General features: G+C 40.2%; 1 long non-coding RNA gene across 1 annotated transcript in view; it reads left to right on the plus strand.

Annotated features, from left to right (window-relative positions):
* The first annotated feature begins 6,434 nt into the window (after positions 1–6,434).
* The window catches only part of LOC137982767 (uncharacterized), a 6,773-nt gene continuing 5,707 nt past the window's right edge, over positions 6,435–7,500 (plus strand). Inside the window, exon 1 of the long non-coding RNA XR_011118815.1 lies at positions 6,435–6,804. This is a non-coding gene — a long non-coding RNA (uncharacterized lncRNA). The remainder of the gene's footprint in view (positions 6,805–7,500) is intronic.

Genomic DNA, 7,500 nt, shown 5'->3' on the forward strand with positions numbered 1-7,500 from the left:
TGATTAAGTCGAAGCACTCGTTTAAAATATTAGCTTTCAATTTGCGGTTTGGTTAACTACACTTTTTATGAGATCGTCTGAACATTATAGCACTCGTTTGCTGATTAAGCCTAAGCGCTTGTTTCAGTGATTAGGTCAAAGTACTCTTTTAACATTGTACCTTTCAATTTGCGATTTGGTTAACCACACTCTTTATGAGATCGGCTGAAGTATATAGCACTCGTTTACTGATTAAGCCTAAGCGCTTGTTTTAGTGATTTGATCGAAGCACTCTTTTAATTAACAGTTTAGCTTTCAATTTGCGGTTTGGTTAAATACATTTTTTATGAGATCGTCTGAAGAATATAGCACTCGTTTACTGATTAAGGCTAAGCGCTTCTTTCAGTGATTAGGTCGAAGCACTCCTTTAATTAACATTTTAGCTTTCAATTTGCGATTTGGTTAACCACACTTTTTATGAGATCGTCTGAAGTATATAGCACTCGTTTACTGATTAAGCCTAAGCGCTTGTTTCAGTGATTAGGTCGAAGCACTCTTTCAAAAATTTTAGCTGTCAATTTGCGGTTAGCTTAACTACACTTTTTATGAGACCGTCTGAAGAATATAGCACTAGCTCGTTTACTGATTAAGCCTAAGCGCTTGTTTTAGTGATTAGGTCGAAGCACTCTGGAAAATCAGTTTTAGCTTTCAATTTACGGTTTGGTTAACTACACTTTTTATGAAACCGTCTGAAGAATATGGCACTCGTTTACTGATTAAGCCTAAGCGCTTGTTTCAGTGATTAAGTCGAAGCACTCGTTTAAAATATTAGCTTTCAATTTGCGTTTTGGTTAACTACACTTTTTATGAGATCGTCTGAACATTATAGCACTCGTTTGCTGATTAAGCATAAGCGCTTGTTTCAATGATTAGGTCTTATATATTTATCACGTTCTTAAGGCACGTTCTTAAAACCACTGTCGAGCCGCCGAGCCACTCTTATATATCTACTTCGCTTTAAAGGCACTAAAACCACTGCCAAACCGGCGAGCCGCTGCGGGAGTGCGGGACTGCGGGAGCAGTAGTTTTACCCCCATTTCATATTCATCTTTTTTCCACTGCGGGACTGCGGGAGCAGTAGTTTTACCCCCATTTCATATTCATCCTGTTTCCACTGCGGGAGTGCGGGACTGCGGGAGCAGCAGTTTTCCCCCCATTCCATATTCATCCTTTTTCCACAGCGGGAGTGCGGGAGTGCGGGAGCAGTAGTTTTATCCCCATTTCATAGTCATCCTTTTTCCACTGCGGGAGTGCGGGAGTGCGGAAGCAGTAGTTTTATCCCCATTTCATATTCATCCTTTTTCCACTGCGGGAGTGCGGGACTGCGGGAGCAGTAGTTTTACCCCCATTTCATATTCATCCTTTTTCCACTGCGGGAGTGCGGGAGTGCGGGAGCAGTAGTTTTATCCCCATTTCATATTCATCCTTTTTCCACTGCGGGAGTGCGGGAGCAGTAGTTTTATCCCCATTTCATATTCATCCTTTTTCCACTGCGGGAGTGCGGGACTGCGGGAGCAGTAGTCTTACCCCCATTTCATATTCATCCTTTTTCCACTGCGGGAGTGCGGGACTGCGGGAGCAGCAGTTTTCCCTCCATTCCATATTCATCCTTTTTCCACTGCGGGAGTGCGGGAGTGCGGGAGTGCGGGAGTACGGGAGCAGTAGTTTTATCCCCATTTCATATTCATCCTTTTTCCACTGCGGGAGTGCGGGAGTGCGGGAGCAGTAGTTTTATCCCCATTTCATATTCATCCTTTTTCCACTGCGGGAGTGCGGGAGTGCGGGAGCAGTAGTTTTATCCCCATTTCATATTCATCCTTTTTCCACTGCGGGAGTGCGGGAGTGCGGGAGCAGTAGTTTTATTCCCATTTCATATTCATCCTTTTTCCACTGCGGGAGTGCGGGAGTGCGGGAGCAGTAGTTTTATCCCCATTTCATATTCATCCTTTTTCCACTGCGGGAGTGCGGGAGTGCGGGAGCAGTAGTTTTATCCCCATTTCATATTCATCCTTTTTCCACTGCGGGAGTGCGGGAGCAATAGTTTTATCCCCATTTCATATTCATCCTTTTTCCACTGCGGGAGTGCGGGAGTGCGGGAGCAGTAGTTTTATCCCCATTTCATATTTATCCTTTTCCCACTGTGGGAGTGCGGGACTGCGGGAGCCATAGATTACCAGCTCAAACTTTCATCGACTTCGGGACTGCAGGAGCAAGCGTTCAATGTCACGCAATCGTGGCCGGGTATTCTGAAGTTGCTCCCTTTGTTTTTGCGTTTCCAGATGCATTGCAATGTTCCAAATTATTTGTCACACCGTTACATCGAGGGAAATCTATCGAAAAACCAACAATTATTACTTCGAATACCTGAATAATCTCGGTTGTCTTTTTTCGGTGCAATGAAATGCACAAAGAATGTCATATATTCCGAGCAATTAGGACGCGGGGATTTCATTGGTTAAGCTATACGTGATAACCCCTAGGGAGAGGTTATAATTGAAAATTACATCTTCCAGATGCAAAACGAACGAACTTGTGAACTAAAGGATAAACATAACGTACACGAAAGCGACTGAAAGGATCCTAATAAGAAATTTTTACACCTCAATCATACTGGCTTAAGCCGACTGAATTGAAACGTTAAATGGTTGCAAAATCCACGTTATCTCAGTCTGTCTTTGTTAATTGGTATTGTAGCCATGCGTGTCAAAATAAATTGAGTTATTGGGTAATTACTCGATTACTTTGTTCAGTGCAGCAAAATGGACAGTTGAATTACGGGGTGGTGACTCTTTGCCTAAAAGCAACTCACTTAACGAAACTATCCTTTTTCCAACAACAACAAGGATTCAAACAGCTTCAATTCTTTCAGAGTTCGATGAAAATCCGATTTAAAACATGCGGTGGGGCAACCAAAGCGATGGGAGCTGGGTTGGGGTTTCAGTGTGAAAGTACAAACGGCTACTAACACTCTTATAACTCTTTTTTCATTATTATTTTATTAACCCGCAGTCTGCAGTCTGCATTTTACCCTCAGTCTGCATTTTATCCCTGGTCTGCAGTCTGCAGTCTGCGTTTTACACTGACCAGTTATTTGGGTGGTTTTTGGCAACAGAGGTTAATTATTCGTAATGCGATCGCTTGCGTTGCTGTTAGCAATGGGTCACAAATTTGACACTTTTATCGCATTATCACATTACGCATTGAATCCACGTTATCTATTATTCCTAAAAATCTAAAAATATTCGTGCCTTATCAGTTTTCGGTCGAATTTATGTCCAAGAAAGCAGATAAATTGCGGAAAATTTTAGTTTTGCATCCAAAAATTCGTAACCAACGCTAAAATGACCAAATTTTGCCTGGAAAACATATTTTACTGTTATTTTTCTTAAATTTTTTCGTTCACCTTTCGCTTTTATAAAATGTTTCAGTTGTCTGTAAATAAGTTATATGCTGTTGGAAAGCTTATTTTCTTAGCTTTAAAATGATGTATTTTTTCCCCCTACCTTTAAATATTTTTTGAGAAAAAATAACATTTTTTGGCGATGGCTGATTTACTGCGGTTTTCTCGCGGTTGGGAAAGTAGGAAAAAGAGTTAGGCCGGTAGCCAGGTTTTTAACCTCAGAAAAGGATCTGTTTCGTCGTACAAACATGTGAGGACCTGTGAGCCAAAGGGCCTCTGCTGGTATGACTTCTGGGTGACCCCTTAATAACTTCTTACGAACCGAGCACGAGGGCCGTACTGCCAGGGAAATATTGGCCCGAGGTCGTGGCAGTACGGACCGAGCCAATATTCCCCAGTACGGCTCGAGCTAGCTTGGTTAGTAAATAGTTTATTATATGGTTTTTTAATTACCTTTTGCTTTGTTTTTGCAAGCCCGTAATCGGCCCGTGGGCCAGTCACAATTAGCCAATCAGAGTGCGTGTTATATCGGCTACAAACCGCAACTTGAAAAAAATTGCTTGGAACGGTGCACGTACCACAGGCAACCCAGTGTACCCTCACGGAGGGTCTAGTTTGTAGAACACTCGACCAAGGGAAAATTGCAGAAGTGAACGACCCAGTGGCATCCATGACGACTACCTGGCACACCAAAGCCAAGAGTGTGAAAATTTCTGTGTAAGGCAGGTTAGTGGTGGAAAGAAAAGACTGCTGGCTATTGGAGTTCTGATCTTTGATGAGACAAAGGTGAGTAAATGTCTTTGTAAGAAATGGGAATAAACTGAAATGTGGTCATTATAACTGTTTACAGCTAAAAGACTTCGGGCATTTTATTCATAGGTTGTTGATACAATAACAGTTGACTTCTTTTTTATCTATGTCCATGTCCTAGACATTTACAGGTTTAAAATTAAGAACTGGAAAATATTTTTCTGGTTCAAGAAAGTAAACATACCTCCATCCCCCTCCTCCAGGTGACAACCATGTTAAGCGTTAAGGATGGTGCCTATATTGTTACTGTGCATATGTTCTGTGCATCTCAAGATACTTGGATTTCCTGTTGGCGGTGCTCATTTTTGCGCGGTTGAAAACTATGCAAAGAAAGCAGAACTTAGCAAGTGCTCTTGGTATCCAAAAAAAATTGGGGGTAACCATGCATTTTTCAGAGATAATTAATCTTCAATTTGGCAAAGAACGCCATACATTGCTTTGTATTTTAAAGCTTTTTACAAATATTGTTGATTGATTATCTTCAAAAAATGCGAGGCTACCCCCAATTTTCTTTTTGGATTTCAATAGTACTTGTTAAGATCTGCTTTTCCCACATATTCAGTAAACTGCACAAAAATACCTTTGAATTAGTAGGCACCGTCCTTAAATTGCTTTTTATTTTATCCCGTGTTAATTATTAAAATATAGAACAAAAATAGTGCATGAATGAAATTGTACATGTACTTCTACAATGTATATGTTGTCGTTGACCTAAAATCCCGAATGAGGTATCCACATGTACTTGTGATTGTACAGTTTTAATTTTAGCTTAGTTTCCAGCTGTATGTTTGTGTCAGACTTGTTTATTTTTATCCCCTAAAGGTGCAGTCTAAGATTGTTTGGAATGCCATAAATTCTACCATCAGAGGTTATGCGATGAGTCCAGAGGAACTGTCTTTGCTACACATGATGTGTCATGATAAGCAAAAAACCTCATATATCCTTCAGTTTTTGTGCAGAGATTTAACATCAAAATTTGATGTTATTGGCTCATAGTTCACATGTTCAAGCTCATGGGACCACAGATTTCTCCTTGGATGTGTTTTGAGACCAATTCAGGCTTTTACTTTACACAAGTACCATTTTCAAGTTCTGGTGTGTGATGGAGCCTTCTCTAATTTGGCTCTGATAAAACTTCTTTGTGGCTATGACCTCCTTCAGTCGGAGAAGACCCAATTTTGCTGTTTCTGCATCTTTTGTCAATCCATATGAGGATGATGACCAAATCTAGTATTTGTGGTGATTTGCCCCTCTCACTAGGCAAGTTTTGAAGTCATATGATTGTATATATTTTGTTGCTAACCCTTAGAGCCACAGTACCTATTAACATGCATAAAAATTATTCTTCTTACTATCCCCCTCAAATTTCTCATTCTGCTAACTGGAAATATTGGTTTATCATTTTCCTTTATTCCTGTGACCCTTATGTTTGCTCTAGCAGTGAAACTGTTGGATGAACTTAAATGATGATAACTGTTAAGGTGAAAAGGGTTGAAAGTTGCTGAGTGGAATGTTTTGGGGTTACGAAATAATTCGAAGCTTAAAATTTAACCCTAGCTGATTACGCAGCTGATGAAAAACTTTCATTAGACTTTCATTTGCATGGACAGTATAGAGCAATAATTACTTATGTGTCTGCAGGCCAGACCAGCAGTACTGATGTCATAACTTGGCTCTCCAAGATGGTGTTTGAATACTTTAATGATACTTTTGGGTTTGTGCACCCTTACTTTTGTTACATACAATGTGTGATTTTTTGTAAAACACATAGTCAAAACTGTGTGATTAGTAATTCCATTTCCACTGGCCCGTATGATACGAGGATAAAAGGACGACTGCTTGCAAGCAGGCTTTTAGCCAGGCGGCCGTCCAGCCGTCCAAAGGACGGCCAGTTCTCAGAAATGGGAGATTTTCGACGGCCTGTTTTGGGCGGCCATTTACGAGCTTCTGTGCTTAATGTAACAAAACAGTGTCTATAAATTAATAAAACTTACATTTCTTTTTGCTCTCAAGAGTTGTTTTAGTATTTTTCTTCTATATTAACACTTTTTTAGCGAGTTTCCTTTCTGTTTTGATCAATTGAATCAAAGTTAAGCGAAGCGATTTCACAGGCAAAGCCACTGTTCAGTTATATTGACTTACCAAGTCGTCCCCAGGCTACTTTGCCGGCTGCCATAAATAAATACGCACGTTGGTGATTATTTATGAGGATATGAGTCAAAGATCATGCGCCTTCCAACTCGGTAAGACGATCTCACGGCTGCAAATGTTATTGTAATCGCTTGATTGTATTCTGCTCTGTTCAAGCGAAATCTGGCGGGCATTACAACAAAATAGCCATTTGGTGTAATAACATGTCCAATCATCGTAATATTGCTTTAGGAATACTAATAGTAGGTGAATAGTTAAAGATTGTAGTACCAGAATGCAGTTCGACCAACAAAGCCACGCATATCTGTTCTTTCGTGTAAATCATGACTTGACAACTTCAAATTTTGATCACTCTTCATAACAACTGGAGTTCCTATCTCAAATATAATTCAATGTTAAACAAGGTAAGTTGAGGAAAGGATAGCTTAGTAAAATTATCAAAGAAAAACAGCGGTTTAATAGGTAAATTGAAAGACGTTTACAGCTTTGAAAATCGCGGAAATCGCTTCAATTTTTCAAAATTTTCTGGGGGAGCATGCCCCCAGACCCCCCTAGGAGCATGGCGCCGCATGGCGCCGCAGGCGTCATGCTATGTGGGCCGAAGGCCCACATAAAATTTGGACTCCCACTTTCAAAATCCTGGCTAAAAGCCTGCTTGCAAGTAAAGGAATGGGAGACTATTTTAAAATCCTTACATTCCCTGGCCTCCACTGCCTAGTCGGTTTTACCTCAAAGTAGCGTTGTGTTTCCATTTCTACCCGCGTCTACAATTTGAAGATAAAGTGACAACTGCTTTCAAGTTACCATAACAACATGAGAATCAAATAAAAAAATCTTGTATTTCCTTTTAATCCTTACATCTTCAAAACAGACTCAGTAAACCCTCATCTTATCATGATTGCTTGAAAGTAATAAGCATTGAGATGTATCTCTGCGATATAAAATTCTTTCTGAAGTAAATTTAGAGCTACCACTCAAAAATGGAAAATTTAAAGTGGCTCCGAGTCTGCTCAGCAAATCTTAAAGTAATTTTGCACACTTTATTGTTCACACACTTTCATTCAGAAATAAAAGCAAATGGAAATTTCCCCACCCCCTAC

The sequence above is a fragment of the Montipora foliosa genome, chromosome 13 (genome assembly GCF_036669935.1).
Source record: "Montipora foliosa isolate CH-2021 chromosome 13, ASM3666993v2, whole genome shotgun sequence".
In the NCBI taxonomy this organism is placed as follows: Eukaryota; Metazoa; Cnidaria; class Anthozoa; order Scleractinia; family Acroporidae; genus Montipora; species Montipora foliosa.